Source organism: Chelonia mydas, chromosome 13 (assembly GCF_015237465.2).
Source record: "Chelonia mydas isolate rCheMyd1 chromosome 13, rCheMyd1.pri.v2, whole genome shotgun sequence".
In the NCBI taxonomy this organism is placed as follows: Eukaryota; Metazoa; Chordata; order Testudines; family Cheloniidae; genus Chelonia; species Chelonia mydas.
The window spans coordinates 31,640,021-31,657,699 of record NC_051253.2 but is presented as its reverse complement, the minus strand read 5'-3'; the positions used below and the strand labels follow the sequence as shown (position 1 = coordinate 31,657,699).

The following is a 17,679-nucleotide window of genomic DNA, read 5'->3' as shown; positions in this document are numbered from 1 at the left end:
CAGAGCGAGCGGGTGCCCGAGTTCCCAGGGAGTGGCGCCGGGGAGCAGCTGGGCTCCTACCTGAGCAGTGATTGCGCCATGCATGGAGCCGGGATTGGCAGCCCAGCCCAGCCCTTCAGGGGAAGCGGCCCCGCTTGGTGCATCGAGCCCAGGCCCCTCTGCAGCCAGCGGGGGGCAAACGGAGCAGTACTGGGGCTGCTCTCCGAATGGCCCCTCTCCTGACATCCGCACCCCGCAGGTAGCGGGCTGCCCCCTTCCTTTCCATGGCCTCTCTGGCGTGCTCAGAGCTTGCCCTCCCCTCACCCACTCTGCTTGCAGTGCTAGTGTGAACCTGCAAGCGCTCCCCTCCCCAGCCCCGGGCCTGCCCCCTCCTCAACCAGAGCCACCACCCCAGGCTGCAAGAGGCCCAGATCTCTGAGGCTCTCTGTCCGCAGCTGAACAGCTGCTGGTCTTCCCGCCCTCTTGGCGGGGAGGCTGATTGCGGTTACTCTGGTAAATGGACTTTTAGTGTCTTTCCAGACTTTCTGGTCGAAAACCAGACACCTGGCAACCCTACAACAGGCTGACAAGCACATGTGCATCTAAAAGCCATCCTACCACCAGGCCCGTCCACATGTTGACAATCTGCCATCCCTCCTCCAGACCTTATGAATCCAGCACATGAGTCCCTGAATCACCCTGTTCCCACATTAAGAGTCAAATCCACAGGGTGGCAAGGAAAGAGACAGGGTGCCTGGCTAAGAACTGCCCACCTTCCATTCTCTCTCCCCCTCTGGAATTATACGTTTACTTTCAATGTATTATTCAACTGCTAGATCTCTCTGGGCTTTATAGAGTTTCAGACAAGGGCTGGTTCCTGATAAATGAATGAGACAAAGATGGTGCTAGAGCTTTGTGGAAGCCTGTTGGTGTCATACCCAGGGCGTGGGCAGTTTGACCCGGTGGTTAGAGCAGGAGCTGGGAATCAGGCTGGGTCAGATACTGGGAGATCAGAGTCTAAGGCAGGGCAGAGGGCAAACCAGGAGTCTGAAGACAGGAAGGGTCAGGTTACCAGATCAGAAGCAGCCTAAAGCAGGGAAATCCCAGTTGCATAGACAACTTCCTGTTCCTGTACTGGGTTTTTATAGAAGTTATGAACCAGTCAGGACCCCCAGCATTTTGCCAATCAGAGTCCAAGACTGGAGTCCTCTCTCAGGGTTCAGCTTCTATTCTGGCAACTATTAACAGGACACTGGGTAGCAGGTTAGACCTATGCTTCCTGTAGAACAGTGTTCAAGACCTGTGGCCTCTGATAGTTGCTTTGCATCTGCAGACATAGCTATTTTCTATAACAAATGCATCTTGTTCACGAAGATTTCTGATTCAAAAGACTGGTTGTTGTGACTACAAAAAGAACCGTTTCATATTGTTGCTCCAGAGTGTATCAAATTCAACAGACCCACAGACCTATGAAGAAGCTGAAAAGATTGGGATTGTTTACTGTACAAAGAGATGACTGAGAGAACATAAAATCTATATAATACTGGATGGTCTTGAGAAGGTAGATCAGGAGCTTCTGTTCTTCCTGTCTCAAAACAATCATAGAATCATAGCAGATTAGGGTTGGAAGAGACCTCAGGAGGTCATCTAGTCCAACACCCTGCTCAAAGCATCACCAACCCCAACTAAATCATCACAGCCAGGGCTTTGTCAAGCCGGGCCTTAAAAACCTCCAAGGATGGAGATTCCACCACCTCCCTAGGTAACCCATTCCAGTGCTTCACCACCCTCCTAGTGAAATAGTTTTTCCTAATATCCAACCTAGACCTCCCCCACTGCAACTTGAGACCATTGCTCCTTCTTCTGTCATCTGCCACCACTGAGAACAGTCTAGCTCCATCCTCTTTGGAACCCCTGTTCAGGTAGTTGAAGGCTGCTATCAAATCCCCCCTCACTCTTCTCTTCTGTATTCTAAATAAGTCCAGTTCCCTCAGCCTCTCCTCATAAGTTATGTGCCCCAGCCCCCTAATCATTTTCATTGCCCTCTGCTGGACTCTCTCCTGTTTGTCCGCATCCTTTCTGTAGCGGGGGGCCCAAAACAGGACACAATACTCCAGATGTGGCCTCACCAGTGCCGAATAGAAGGGAATAATCACTTCCCTCCATCTGCTGGCAATACTCTTACTGATGCAACCCAATATGCCCTTAGCCTTCTTGGCAACAAGGGCACACTGTTGACTCATATCCAGCTTCTCATCCACTGTAATCCCCAGATCCTTTTCTGCAGAACTGCCACTTAGCCAGTCGGTCCCCAGCCTGTAGCAGTGCAGGACTCTGCACTTGTCCTTGTTGAACCTCATCGGATTTCTTTTGGCCCAATCCTCCACTTTGTATAGGTCACTCTGGACTCTCTCCCTACCCTCCAGCATATGTACCTCTTCCCCCAGCTTAGTGTCATCCGCAAACTTGCTGAGGGTGCAATCCATCCCATCATGCAGGTCATTAATGAAAATGTTGAACAAAACCAGCCCCAGGACTGACCCCTGGGGCACTCCACTTGACACTGGCTGCCAACTGGACATTGAGCCATTGATCACTACACATTGAGCCTGATGATCTAGCCAGCTTTCTATCCACCGTATAGTCTATTCATCCAATCCATACTTTAACTTGCTGTCAAGAATACTGTGGGAGACTGTATCAAAAGCTTTGCTAAAGTCAAGGCATATCACGTCCACCACTATCCACAGAGCCAGAGCCAGTTATCTTATCACAGAAGGCAATCAGGTTGGTTAGGCATGACTAGCCCTTGGTGAATCCATGTTGACTGTTCCTGATCACCTTCCTCTCCTCCTAGTGCTTCAAAATGGATTCCTTGAGGACCTGCTCTATTATTTTTCCAGGGACTGAGGTGAGGCTGACCGGTCTGTAGTTCCCCAGATTCTCCTTCTTCCTTTTTTTAAAGATGGGCACTATATTTGCCTTTTTCCAATCGTCCAGGACCTCCCCCGATCACCATGAGTTTTCAAAGATAATGGCCAATGGCTCTGCAATCACATCCGCCAACTCCCTCAGCACCCTCTGATGCATTGCATCCGGCCTCATGGACTTGTGCTCTTCCAGCTTTTCTAAATAGTCCTTAACCTGTTCTCTCACCACTGAGGGCTGCTTACTTCCTCCCCATGCTGTGCTGGCCAGTGCAGCAGTCTGGGAGCTGACCTGGTCTGTGAAGACCGAGGCAAAAAAAGCATCAAGTATCTCAGCATTTTCCACATCATCTGTCACTAGGTTGCCTCCCCCATTCAGTAAGGGGCCCACACTTTCCCTGACCTTCCTCTTGTTGCTAACATACCTGTAGAAACCCCTCTTGTTACCTTTCACGTCCCTTGCTAGCTGCAACTCCAATTGTGCTTTAACCTTCCTGATTACACCCCTGCATGTTCAAGCAATATTTTTATACTCCTCCCTAGTCATCTGTCCAAGTTTCCACTTCTTGTAAGCTTCCTTTTTGTGTTTAAGCCCACCAAAAATTTCTCTGTTAAGCCAAGCTCGTCTCCTGCCATGTTTGCTATTCTTTCTGCACATTGGGATGGTTTGTTCCTGCACTCTCAATAAGGCTTCTTTAAAATACAGCCAGCTCTCCTTGAGTCCTTTTCCCCTCATATTAGCCTCCCAGAGGATCCTGCCCATCAGTTCCCTGAGGGAGTCAAAGTCTACTTTTCTGAAGTCCAGGGTCCATATTCTGCTGCTCTCCTTTCTTCCTTTTGTCAGGATCCTGAACTCAACCATCTCGTGGTCACTGCTGCCCAGGTTGCCACCTACTTCTACTTCCCCTACCAATTCTTCCCTGTTTGTGAGCAGCAGGTCAAGAGGAACACAGCCCCTAGTTGGTTCCTCCAGCACTTGCACTAGGAAGTTGTCGCCAACACCCTCCAAAAACTTCCTGGGTTGTCTGTGCACTGCTGTATTGCTCTCCCAGCAGATGTCATGGTGATTGAAGTCCCCCAGGAGAACCAGAGCCTGTGATCTGGAAACTTCTGTTAGTTGTCCAAAGAAAGCCTTGTCTACTTCATCCTCCTGGTCTGGTGGTCTATAGCAGATGCCCACCCCGACATCACCCTTGTTGCTGTCATCTCTTAACTTAACCCAAAGACACTCAACAGTGTTTCATACTGGAGCTCTGAGCAGTCATACCGCTCTCTTACATACAGTGCAATTCCTCCACCTTTTCTCCCCCGCCTGTCCTTCCTGAACAGTTTATACCCATCCATGACAGTGGTCCAGTCATGTGAGTTACCCCACCAAGTCTCTGTTATTCCAATCACATCATAGGTCCTTGACTGTGCCAGGACTTCCAATTCTTCCTGCTTGTTTCCCAGGCTTCTTGTGTTTGTGTACAGGCACCTAAGATATAGCTGATAGCCCTACTTTCTCAGTATGAATCAGGAGCCCACCCCACCCCCGTTGCACACTCCTCCTTGTGTTTCCTCCCTGTATCCCACTTCCTCACTTACTTCAGGGCTTAGGTCTCCATCCCCCAGTGAGCCTAGTTTAAAGCCCTCACTAGGTTAGCAAGCCTGCCTGCAAAGATGCTCTTCCCTCCCTTCGTTAGGTGGATCCCATCTCTTCCTAGCACTCCTTCTTCCAGGAACATCCCATGGTCAAAGAATCCAAAGCCCTCTCTCCAACACCACCTGTGCAACCACAAATTTACCTCCACAATTCGATGGTCCCTACCTGGGCCTTTTCCTTCAACAGGGAGGAAGGACGAGAACACGACTTGCACCTCAAACTCCTTTATCCTTCTTCCCAGAGCCACATAGTCTGCAGTGACCCACTCAAGGTCATTCTTGGCAGTATCATTGGTGCCTACATGGAGAAGTAAGAAGGGATAGCGGTCCGAGGGCTTGATCAGTCTCGGCAGACACTCCATCACATCTTGAATTCTAGCTCTAGGCAAACAGCACACTTCTCAAGGTCCCCCTTAGGAGGGAGTCCCCGACCACCACCACCCGTCTTCTCCTCTTGGGAGTGGTGGTCGTGGAACTCCCATCCCTAGGACAATGCATCTCATGTCTTTCGGTTGATGCAGTCTCCTTCTGATCCCTTACTTCAGATGACTCTTCCAAACCATTCTCACAATGGGTGAGACAGGCTCAGGTGATGAGTCTCAGAGCCCTGTCTTGGGGGGAATGGGTGTGTAGTGGGGCAGATAATCCCCCACCAGTCAAGAAGGGGTTAAAGAACCAATCAGACCAAGGCACCACACCTGTATAGCTTGTTAGGCCTGGGGACAGGCCCTTAAAAGGAACTCAGCCCAAATGGGAGCTACTCTAAAACCAGCAGAGTGAGAGCCCACATCTTCCGGACTGGAGCACTGGATTATGTGATGAAAAATGGATTGAGAGCTCTGCCAGCCTAAACCCTCTGAGAAGACAAGATGTCCCAGCTTATTTCTTTTGCTGAAACACCCAAGACTAGCTCTTGGCCTATAGCTGCACAGGAGGGTGGGAGCTGAGACATCCTGTGGAACCTGAAAGACTGCTTTCCCTCCTTGGCAAGAGGGACAGCCTGGCCCTTCACAGGCCCTGGAACTATTTTCCTTTTTGTTTGGGCTGTTTTATACCCCCAGAAGGAGGCAGACTTGGTAACGGGCAGTCAGAGGGCTATATTCCATAGCCTGGGATTGGACCACAGTAGGGTTGCCAACTTTCTAAATCACACAAAACCGAACACCCGTGCCCCACCCCTTCTCTGACACCACCCCCCGCTCACTCCATCCCCCTCCCTCCGTCGCTTACTCTTCCCCACCCTCACTCACTTTCACTGGGCTGGGGCAGGGGGTTAGAGTGCGGGAGAGGCATGGGCTGGGGCTGCAGGCTCTGGCGTGGGGCTGGAGATGAGGGGTTTGGAGTGCAGGAAGGGGTGTGGAGTATTTGAGGGGGGTGGGGGCTCCAGCTGGGGATGTGCACTCTGGGGTGGGGTGGGGGATGAGGGGTTGGGGGGCAGGAGGGGATTCCAGGCTGGCTGGGGCAGGGGGTTGGGGTGCGGGAGAGCATTCGAGGTCCCGGTGGTGCTTACCATGGCTCTGAGGAAGCAGCCGCCAGGTCCCTGTGGCCTCTAGGCACATGGGTGGCCAGGCAGCTTTGCGTGGTGCACGCTGCCTTCGTACCTGCAGGCACCAACCCCCACAGCTCCCATTGGTCATGGTTCCCGGCCAATGGGAGCTGTGGAGCCGGTGCTGGGGGTGGAGGCAGCGCCGGAGTCTCCCAGTCCCTGGCCGCCCCAGTGCCTAGAGGCCGCAGAGACTTGGCAGACGCTTCTTGGACCCACGCGGAGCCAGGGCAGGTAAGGAGCCTGCCTTAGCCCCGGGCCCCCGCTACACCGCTGACTGGAGCTGCCAGGGTCCCTTTCAGCCGGGCGTTCCGGTCGAAAACTGGAGGCCTGACAACCCTAGACCACAGGACTGCGATCACCCAGGGAATGAAGTATGAGGTAAGTGAAGCTGTGTTCACCCTAAGGGGATAACCTCAACACATAAACTTCAACAGGGCCATTCAACGAAATTAAATGGTGGTAAATTCAAAACTGACAAAAGGAAATACTTTTTCACACAATGGATAATTACACCGTAGACCTTGTTGTCACCTGATGTCATTGAGGCCAAGAATTTTAACAAGATTCAAAAAGGGATTGAAACATTGATTAATGTTATCAATTAATAACATTAATTTGGAATATGAACTGAAACATAAGAATAGCCAGATTTATCATAATTAATAGTAACAAAAATTTTGGAAGGAATATTAAACCTCCTGCTTCAGGGTTTAAACAGTTTCTATCCATTAGAGACCATGACAAGACCTTCCTGAGGGCAGATCATCCCACATCTGCTACTGTGGAGTTCTTACACCTTTCTCTGAAGCAGCAGGTGCTTGCAAAAGTCCAAGACAGGATACTGAACCAGATGGACCTCAGGTCTGATCTGATCTGGCAATTTCTGTGTTTTGATTTTCGTATGAAGAGCTTTGAAGGTACAACAATAAGTTGATGTAGTGGAAGATAGGAAGCCAATGGAGTGAACTTAAAGTAGAGGTGTAACAGTCTAAGTGACAGCCCAAGAAGATTATCTCACCCACAATGTTTTGAATAACAAACTGTATCAAGGTATAAAAAGACAAAAGCATAGTGCGAGCCAATGGCTGGAAGCTGAAGCTAGACAATTCAGACTGGAAACAAGATATAATATTTTAACAATTTAGGGTAATTAATAGTAGCACAATTTGCCCACAGATGTGGTAGATTCTCCATCACTTGAAGACCTTGAATGCATTTTCTTTCAAAGCTCTCTTGTAGTTCAACCAGTAATAGTGGGCTTGATGCAGGAATCACTGGGTGAGGTTCTCTGGCCTAAATTATGCAGCTCAGACTAGATGATCATAACCCTAGTCCTTTCATAGATTCCAAGGCCAGAAGGGACCATTGTGATCATCTAGTCTGACCTCCCCTATAACACAGGCCAGAGAACGGCCCCAAAATAATTCCCAGAGCAGGGGTTCTCAACCTTTTTCTTTCTGAGACACCCCCCACCCCCATCCCAGCATGCTATAAAACCTCCACGGCCCACCTGTGCCACAACTGTTTTTTGCATATAAAAGCCAGAGCCAGGGTTAGTGGGTAGCAACCAGGGCAATTGCTCAGGGCCCCTCACCACAGGGGGCCCTGCAAAGCTATCTTGCTCCGGCTTTGGCTTCAGCTCCGGGTGGCAGAGCTTGGAGCCCCAGGCTTCAGCCCCAGGTGGTGGGGCTTCGGCTTTCTGCCCTGGGCCCCAGCAAGTCTAATGCCAGCCCTGCTTCCGGGATCAGCGCAGAGCCATGGCAGGCAGGGAACCTGCCTTAGCACCACTGACCAGGAGCCGCTTGAGGTAAGTGCCACCCAGCTGGAGCCCGCAACCCGAATCTCCCTGCCCTGGGTCAGAACCTCCTCCTGCACCCTAACTCCCTCCCAGGCCCTGCACCCCCACCTGCACCCCAACCCTCTGCCCCAGATTGGAACCCCCTCCTGCATCCTAACTCCCTCCCAGGCCCCACACCCCCACTTGCACCCCAACCCCCTGCCCCAGGTCAGAACCCCCTCCTGTACCCAAACATGCTCCCAGAGCCTGCACCTCAACCCCCTGCCCCAGCTCAGAACCCCCTCCTGCACCCTAACTCCATCCCTGACCCCACACTCCCACCCGCACCCCAACACACGGCCTCAGCCCTGAGCCCTCTCCTACACCCAAACTCCCTCCTGGAGCCCGCACCCCCAGCTAGAGCCCTAACCCTCTCCCACACTCTAACCCCTGCCCCAGCCCAGTGAAAGTGAGTGAGGGTAGGGGAGAGTGAGCGACTAAGGGAGGGGGGCTGGAGTGAGTGTAGGATGGGGCCTCAGAGAAGGGACAGGGCCTCAGGGAAGGGGCAGGGCAGTGGGTGGGGCAGGGGTGTTTAGTTTTGTGAAATTAGAAAATTGGCAACCCTAGGGGAAGCCCCAAGCTTCTTCCCCCCCCCCCCCCCCCCCCCCCCCAACGCCCCGCACAGGGCTGTGTGTAGCCTGCGATTCATTTTTTTCTGTGTGTCAATGGCCCCTGATAGGAAAAAGGTTCCCCACCCTTGATTTAAGAGTAGACGTTCCATTAGAAACAAGAGAGACTGATAGAAACAAACAGTTACCATACCAAACAAAATAATAAAATGTGAACTATCTAATAATGTAGTGCCCCCCCGCTCCCAAAACTTCAGTCCATTGCAGATCTGGCTGGCTTCTCAGCAACCAGGATCCAATTTTTCATGAAATGGTCCCGCTTAACAGGATATTTCCTCAGTGAATGAATCCAGAGGGCCTTTCCCCACTCCATGTTGTATTGAAACAGCCTTTTGTCTCTATTCCTAGACAGAGCAATCCCCTCCCTGTTGTAATGTTCCCTTTTTACCTCCAAGTGGTTTTGATTGTTTGCAGTTGTCTCTGGCACTTTGCCATTGATAGTCTTGGGATGGAGCAAAGCTAGACAATTGCATTACATCAGCGGCTAACCAGGAGGGCTGACAACTCCCTCTTGCCTGAATGAGCCATCACTGAGACATATAATCCCCTGGTGACTAACTTGTACTCCAGACCATAAAGCATAATTTCAATATAGTTTCATTATTCCTTAAAATATTACTCGTCCATACATCTCTCAATGATTGAGTTTTGAAAAGTTATGAGCTTTCTGTAGATACCCTACATGTTGCCTCGTGTGGATAAATACCATGAAAGACGTGTTTGACATAGTAAGTTTGTCAGGCCTGTGATGAGGGTTGTTTGCAAAGAACAGGGGACCCTTTGCCAAGAGGCCTCTGTGTCACACCTGCCCCCTGACTTTGATGCAGTAGGGGGCTAGCCACTGGCTATTCTTCAGGTGTCAGTTCTGGGTTCTCTTTTCTGGACAGGGCATCTGCGACCACATTTTCTTTCCCCTCGATGTGCACACTCCCGATTTCATGTTCCTGTCGCAGTGCAACAGCCTGGAGTTGGTACCTTCGGTTCTGTGTAAGCACACCAATGTTCTGGAGCCCCTAAATTTTCTGTTGAACAGATCTGTTTTAACTGTTTGATGGCCCATATGATTGTATAGCTTTCTTGCTTTGAGAAAGTAGTTTTGTTTATTGGGAGTCAGTTTTTTTACTTAAGAATGCAATGGCGTTGCTCTCCCTGCCTGCACGAGAACTGCTCCCAGCCTGGTATTGGCTGCTTCTGTGCACAGCTTGAGCACTTTATTAAAATCAGAACATGCCAGAACTAGCTTTTCTGACAGAACCTTTTTTTACTTTATCAAAGCCTTTTTGACAAGCTTCAGTCCAGAGTAGTCTGATTTATTCTTTTTACACAGGTCGGTGACTGCGGATACAATATCCCGACAATCCTCTACAAACCTACAATAATTTCCCAAGCCTATGAAGGATTCTACTTGCTTTTTAGTTTGGGGTACAGGCCAGTGGACAACAGATTCCACCTTTAGGGGATCAGGATGAATTTGGCCTTCCCTCACCCAGTGACATAGATAAAGGACTTTAGCTTCTTCTTGTCTGGAGTGGGGGTGTTTGGTGTCTGAGCCCAGCAGTACTGCCTACTGGTAATACTGTGGGCTGCGTTGCCCAGTGGTGAGAGTCAAAGTGGCCAGAGGTAGAGGAACCCAGGCCCTCCCTGTTCTACCAGATTTCAACTCAGGGTCCAAAGAAATAATAATTCAAAAATGTCTGGCCTTGGGGGTGGGTACCCCAGGCCTGCTCCCTGGGCCACTTCCTACCCCAGCTTCTGTTCCTCTGGTGGCATCCCTGGTTCACCTTTGAGTCCCTCCTGATTTTTGTGGTCTTACCAAGTGCTTCTAAAAATGGCAATATCGTCTATATAAGCATGTGCAAAGACCAGTAGTCTGTGTAACACCTGGTTAACAAGCCTCTGAAACGTGCCTTAATTAGTGCAAACAGTAATACATTGAATTCCTAGAGACCCGAATCAATTACGAAGACAGATTTTTTGATGAAAATTTTGTGCAGTACCAAGATAAATGTCTTCCTGAAGTGTAAGTATGTTACATCAACACTATTACCTTTATAAATCAAACTTGTTATCTCATAAAAAAGATCAAATTAGTTTAACAAGATCTATTCTCCATGAACCCATGTTGATTTGCATTAATTACAGTACCCTTTGCTTAGTCTCTAAGGTGCCACAAGTACTCCTTTTCTTTTTACACAAAGTAAAACTATTTCCCCTTGTTTATTTACAGTTCTTGTCAACTGCTGGAAATGGCCCACCTTGATTATCACTACAAAAGGTCTCTCTCTCCCCCCTGCCCCCCGCTCTCCTGCTGGTAATAGCTCACCTTTCCTGATCACTCTTGTTACAGTGTGTACGGTAAAACCCATTGTTTCATGTTCTCTGTGTATATAAAATCTCCCCACTGTATTTTCCACTGAATGCATCCGATGAAGTGAGCTGTAGCTCACGAAAGCTTATGCTCAAATAAATTTGTTAGTCTCTAAGATGTTAGCTTGCTTCTAGTCTTCTGGAACTTTGCCAGTGCTCCAAGAATTATTGAAAATCAACATTAATGGTCCAGCAAGCTCCTCTTCCAGCTCTTTTAAAACTCTTGGATGCAAGTTATCTGGATCTGCAAGTTATCTTCTGATTTTAAAATGTCTAACTGGCCTTAACATCTATGAATCAATGAATGAATAGCATTTGTGATGATAACACTCATGAATCAAGGACAGTAAATTTGTAATCTATGGCTGTGATGGAGTATACAAACCCCATACTTGACAACAAGAGGTTAAGAAGCTGTTCCGGGCTCAAACAGCTCCGCCTACCACACCTGCAAGATGTACACAGGCTGGAGGAGGAGTTTAAAAGAGGAACAGAGTAGTTCACTGGTGGGCTGACCAGGGAAGAGAACAGGCCTTGAATCCTCAGCTCCAGAGGAAAGGGCTGACAGAAGGCAAAAGCTTCCCTGATAACCACTGCCTGAAGATCCCTCCTGGAGGAATGGGAGGGCCCAGATCCTGATACACCCTGAGAGGAGGCATTCTGCTCTCTCTCGCTCTTACTAACTCAGTTTATTTGTGTTAATTCCCTTGTTTTTTGTTTATAGACTGCCCCAGAAGGGGAGAGACGTGGCTGGAGGACCAAGGCACAGGACGAGGCAGGCTACTGCAAAGGCAGAGCAGCCAGTGGTCACAGGCCCCACGGGAGACAGAGCTGCCATGCCACGCCTGGCCACAAGGAGGCACGAGCAGTGAGTCAACCCTTTCGCAACTGGTGGAGAACGTGGGAGAGGGGGAAGAGGGGGAGGGCGACTGACCCAGATGGTCTAATACCCGCGACCTATAGACATGGGTTGGTAAGTCAGATAGCATGGACTTAGAGCGTCTTCTCAAGCGGATGACTGAGAACCAGCAGCAGGCAGCCCAGCAGCAGCAAAGCTCCTGCAGCAAACAGCTGGTCTGGCACCTAGGGGCACAACAGCAGCAAAGGTTGGTCCAGCAGGTGATAGCACTGGTGCAGGGTCTCCCTGGGTCTGCTACTCCAGGGGCTGTAGGCCCCGGCCCAGCGGCCCCCCCTGTGCCAGTGAAATTCGCAAAGATAGGTCCTGAGGATGGCCTGGAGGCCTTCCTGATAATGTGAGCGAGAGGCAACAGCAGCCCAGTGGCCACCTGACCTGTGGGCCACCCTGTTGGCACCTTATCTGACAGGACCAGCATAGGCTGCATATTGGGGGCTGGATGCGGCATCTGTCCAAGACTATGGGAAGGTGAAAGCAGCCATACTCCACAACCTTGATATCATGGAGGGGACCTTCTGACAGCGGTCCCGTGGCGAGAAATAACCCTGGGAGCTGAGCCCTGCTTGGTCACCCAGAAATTAAGAGGCCTATGCTGGAGGTGGTTAAAGCCAGAGACTCGGACTGGAGTTGAGGTGGCTGAGCTCATCATGGTAAAGCAGTTCTCTCACATGCTTCCGGACGGGGGTAGGGACTAGATGCTCAACCACTGGCCAGAGTCCCTAGTCGGTGCTGTCCGGCCGACAAAAACGTGTTTAGCTGCAGAAGCAGCTCTGGCAGCTTCATGTAAGCAACTCCTGAGACCAAGGGAAGGCCCAACCATGGGAACTGGCAATCAGACAGGGCAGTCTCAGAAGCACCAGGCTGCAAAGGGCCCAGCAGGCCGCTGTGCCCTGGACTGGCTTCCATTGTGAAATCCCAGCCCCTCGGGCCCCAGCCCAGACAAAAGCCCTTGAGACCCGCATGGGCTCCTCTGTTGGAAAGTCAGGGTGTGGGAGCAGACAAGCCACATAGGGAAGGGCTGCCTCAGACATAAAGCACAGGGCCAGTAGCCACGCAGCCAGCAGTGGAGACTTGCTTTTCATGTGGGCGCCTGGGTGACTGGTATCACAAGTGCCCCTTTATGGATTGTAGTTATGGACAAATGTGGCTGGCAGAAAGCCATGCCTGTAAATGAACCCCAGCGAAAGTAACAGTCCCTGTTCAGATAAATGGAACTGATGTAATGGGCCCGGTGGATTCCAGGTGTGGGCAGACCCTAGTCCAGGATGATTTTATCCCAAACCCTGAAGCCCCTGGGTAGACTATTTTTCTACAGTATATCCCTGGAGAGGTTAGACCCTATCCCATTGCATGTGAGGCTGACTGTAGGGGAAAACACAAAGTCCCTTGCAGTGGGGCTGGCCTCCATACTAGCCTGTGACGTTATTGACAGAATCTGTAACCATATAGATCATTGTTGCAACCAAAGTCCTGTAGTGGCACCAAATCTTGTATAAAGGGGGTCAAATAAGGTGTCTAAGACACGGTTATGGTTTTCTCGTTATGCTATCTGTATATGTGTATCATTTTTGTAGTTGAAGTTATGAACATTGGCTCTATCCAGTCTGTATTTCAAACTTATGCTATGCTTCTGGGTGACACCTCAGATAAGTTGGTGTCAGCTCTGCCTAGCCTGCTTGATGGCCCATTAAGGACCATCAGCTATACAACTGACCCACTGAAAGAAGGCAGACACGCCTTGTGACTCAGCAAGGTATGCAGGGACATATCTATGGACAGAACTCTGAGGTTTCTCCATGCCATGTGTTGGGCAGCTTGTCCTTGGGACAAAGAAAGCAGAGACCACATGGCAAGAGACTATAAAAAGCACCTGCAGCTCCTCCATCTGGTCTTCAATCCTGCTTCTTACCTCTGGAGGGACTTTGCTACAAATGGAAGCTCTACCCAGAGTACTGATGACCCATCCCATCTGTGGATGTACTCCAGAGACTTGATTTGAACCTGCAGTTTATTCCATCACTGCTACAAGCCTGAACCAAGAACTTTGCCATTACTGTATGTAATTGATTCCATATAACCATCTTGCTCTCATCTATATCTTTTTCCTTTTATGAATAAACCTCTAGATTTTAGATTCTAAAGGATTGGCAACAGTGTGATTTGTGGGTGAGATCTGATTTGTGTATTGACCTGGGTCTGGGGCTTGGTCCTTTGGGATTGAGAGAACCATTTTTCTTTTACTGGGGTATTGGTTTTCATAACCATTTGTCCCCATAACGAGTGGCACTGGTGGTGATACTGGGGAACTGGAGTGTCTAAGGGAATTGCTTGTGTGACTTGTGGTTAGCCAATGGGGCAAAACCAAAGTCTTCTCTGTTTGGCTGGTTTGGTTTGCCTTGGTGTGCATAGAAACCCCAGCCTTGGGCTGTAACTGTCCTGCATTAAGCAATTTGTCCTGAATTGGCACTCTCAGTTGGGTCCAACCAGAACCAGCATAATTACATAGCGTACCCCATTATCTTGGGTTGGGTTTGAGAGTATTTCTGAGGTACTGAGGGGGTTTAAACCACATCCAGCGCGGGTAACTGAGGTGGCTCTGGGAGACAGAGTCTCAAAACCTATGATGTTAGCAGGTGTAGGTGAGGCACTGGACCCTGGAGAGCGGGGATCTAGCTAAGGGGAAGCTCCTCCACCTAACAACAAAGCAACGCTGAGCCTCCCTGCAGGAGAGGGACACCCTAACTAGAGAGTTGGACTTCATAAAGGATCAGAGGAAGGACAAAACTGAGCCAGGCTTATGATAAACTTCTGGTGGTTAACGGAGAGGTGACAGACCCACAATGAGTAAAATGGCACCCCCCTCCAGTTTGAGCTTCATGCAGAATGACTGTACCACCTGGAGAAAGACTGACTGACGGGGGAAATTTGGTCACAACTCCTCGTTCCATGGCCTCATAGGCGCAAAATCATCCTTTGGTCAGGATTTTGGATCACTTCTTTTGGCCCAGGATTCACAAAAAAGTTAAAGATTCTTATGGCTCCTTCCCCGGATGCCAACTCGTAGGACCTAATGCAGTGTCAAAAGCCCCTCTGGTCCCATTCCCCATAGTTGACATCCCATTTGAAAGGATCGGGATGGACCTTATCGGCCCCTTGGAAAAAAAGTACAGCTGGATACAAACTTGTATTAGTTAGAGCTGATTACACTACCTGCTATCCTTAGGCAAACCCAATGTGCTACACCAGTGCAAAAATTATTGCAGCAGAAGTGCTAAATGTTTTTGCCAGAGTTGGGGTACCTAAGGAGATCATCACTGATCAAGGCACCAACTTTGCATCTTCTGAGGGAGCATGCAACCTACCAAAAATGAAAACTATGTATGTCTGTCAATCATCCACAAATGAATGGTCTGTCTATCATCCACAAATGGATGGTCTAGTTGAAGATTCAACCAGACCATGAAAAGAATGTTAAAAAAGTTTAGGGCTGAGGACCCCGGTATTGGGATCAGCTGATCCCTCCCGTTACTTGCTGTTTGAGAAGTCCCCCAATCATCTACTGGATTCTCCCCATTTGAACTCTTATATGGGAGACAACCCTGCAGAATTCTTGACCTGGTCCGAGAGATGTTATATAGTATGTACTGAAGCTTCAGGAGAGATCTTTGCCAAAGAAAACCCACTCAGTGCTCGACAGGCCCAGGAGCAATCCCATAACAAAGGGACACATACACATATGGTTAAGCGGGGCAATTTTGTGGTACTTCTACAGCTGCGTGCAGAGTCCAAGTTTATTCACTAAATGGAAAGGACCATACAAAGTAGTAGGCCAAGTCAGGCCAGTTAACCGTGAAATCAGGCAGTCTGAGGAGAAGAAGAAACTAACTCAAGTCTACCCTGTTAACCTTCTGAAGCCATGGAAGAAGTGAGAGAGTTTACTTTTTGCTCCTTATCCCCCTGAACCAGAACTGGGGCCCCAACTTCCCACTTCACCAGGCCCAGACCCTCTACAGATGGGAGAACATGCATCTGGAACAGAGGGCCCAGGTGAGAAGCCTCGTAAAAACCTTCTCAGTGGTGTTTGTCTCCTAGCTGGGGCCAACTCATCTCGTACAACACCATACCTAACGGGAACCTGGGCAACGCATCTGGAAAAATCCCTGGTCACTCCCCCCAAAAATGTGAGAGGCTGTGAGGCAAGAGGTCCGAGCAATGCTGGAACTTGTGGTTGTGGAAGAACCCTGCAGCGAATAGTGAGTCTGATCATATTGGTCCCAAAGCCAAACAGCACTATTTGGTTTGACATAGTCTTCAGAAAGGTCAGTGTTATCTCCATATTTGATGCCTAGCCCTTGCCTTGAGTAGATGACCTGTCAAGCTGTCTCGGTGAGGTCTGATATAACACCATGTTAGACCTAATGAAGGGAGACTGGCAGATCCCACTCTCACCAGAATCCCAGTATGCTGGTACATGCCTTCCTCCACCATCTCCAAGGGCTCCGATATGACTGGCAGCTCTTCTACCTCCATATGAGAGGTCTCCCGTGAAACCTCTCCAAGCTGCTGGTCTTTTATCAGGACCTCCTCAGGACCTGGAAGCTGGTCTCAGGGGCAGCAGGTTTGTATAATTTTTGGTGGTGTCCAGAACGGGTCCAGGTCGTGCGCCCCCCATTTCCCCCAACGCACACACCTCCCTAAAGGTCTGGGAGGAAGTTTGGGTGTGGGCTCTAGGCTGGGGCAGGGAGTAGGCTCTGGGAAGGTGTTTGCATGCGGGGGGTAGGCTCTAGGAAGGAGTTGGGGTGTGGGATCTGGGCTGGGGCAGGAGGAGTGGGGGATGTGCTCTGGGAGGGAGTTTGGGTGCGGGGTCTGGGCTGTGGCAGGGGTGCAGGAGGAGGCTCAGGGCTGGGGCTGAGGGTTGGGGTGCAGGGGGTGAGGGCTCTGGCTGGGGGCACAGGCTCTAGGGTGGGTCAGGGCTGGGGATGAGGAGCTTGGGGGCAGACAGGCTGCCCCGGGATTAGGGCCAGAGAGGAGGACTCCCACCCAACCCTCTCCTGCACTGCTGCTGCCCCTCACCATAGCCTCACTGGGGGTGGGGGATGGGGCTGCCCCTTACCCAGCGTGGGACAGAAGCAGTGACTGTGGGCGGGGGGTGCAGGGTGTCTCTATACTCACCCAAGCCCCAGCTGCTCAGGTCCAGGGAGCCCCCTCACCTCACCCGTGGTGGGTGGGTGCTGGAGCGGGAGGGGGCTGCCATCACATGTGGCTTCCTCCCCTGCTGCAGCCTGCTGCCCCACACCGTAGCCTCATGGGGGCGGGGGAGGGCTGCCCCTTGCCCCATGGCTGCAGGCTGGGGGGGCAGGATCACAGAGTCAGGCACTCAAGGTGAGTGAGGTCCAGAGGTCTCTTCCGGTGTCTCCTCCCGGTGGGTGCTGCGGGAGGGGAGGGCTGCCAGTCACGTGTGCCCCTCCTCCGGTGCAGCAGCAGCCCGCTGCCTCAGCCTGCCCCGGTGCTGTGGCCTAGCCTTCGGCGGCAGCGGAGCGGCAGGGCAGCCACCCACTTTTAATCAGGCAGGGACGCCGGGGGAGGTGCGTGGGGGGGCGGTGTCAAGGGATGCTCCAGGTTGGGCCGGGGGAGAGATCCGGCTTCAAACATTGGTGGAGCTGGGCCCCCGGCCCTGAATATTGCTGGAGTCCGGGCACCACGGGCCCATGTAACTCTCCGCCCCGGCTGGTCTCAGTGACCAGGTCCACTGCAGCCACTGAGGAGGGGGACCTCCTCGCAGAGCCCCTGCTACACAACCCCCACTTCCGTGTGCCGTGGCGGAGTCCCCTTTG

At 50.9% G+C, this 17,679-nt stretch overlaps 1 long non-coding RNA gene across 2 annotated transcripts in view; it reads left to right on the top strand.

Moving 5' to 3' along the window:
• The window catches only part of LOC119567940, a 43,434-nt gene that overhangs the window by 11,106 nt on the left and 14,649 nt on the right, over positions 1-17,679 (top strand). Inside the window, exon 3 of one of the 2 annotated variants that reach the window (XR_006285497.1) lies at positions 11,654-11,797. This is a non-coding gene — a long non-coding RNA (uncharacterized LOC119567940). Of the gene's footprint in view, positions 1-11,653; positions 13,983-17,679 lie in introns of those variants that run through there. The other variant, XR_005227881.2, reaches the window with a different exon arrangement.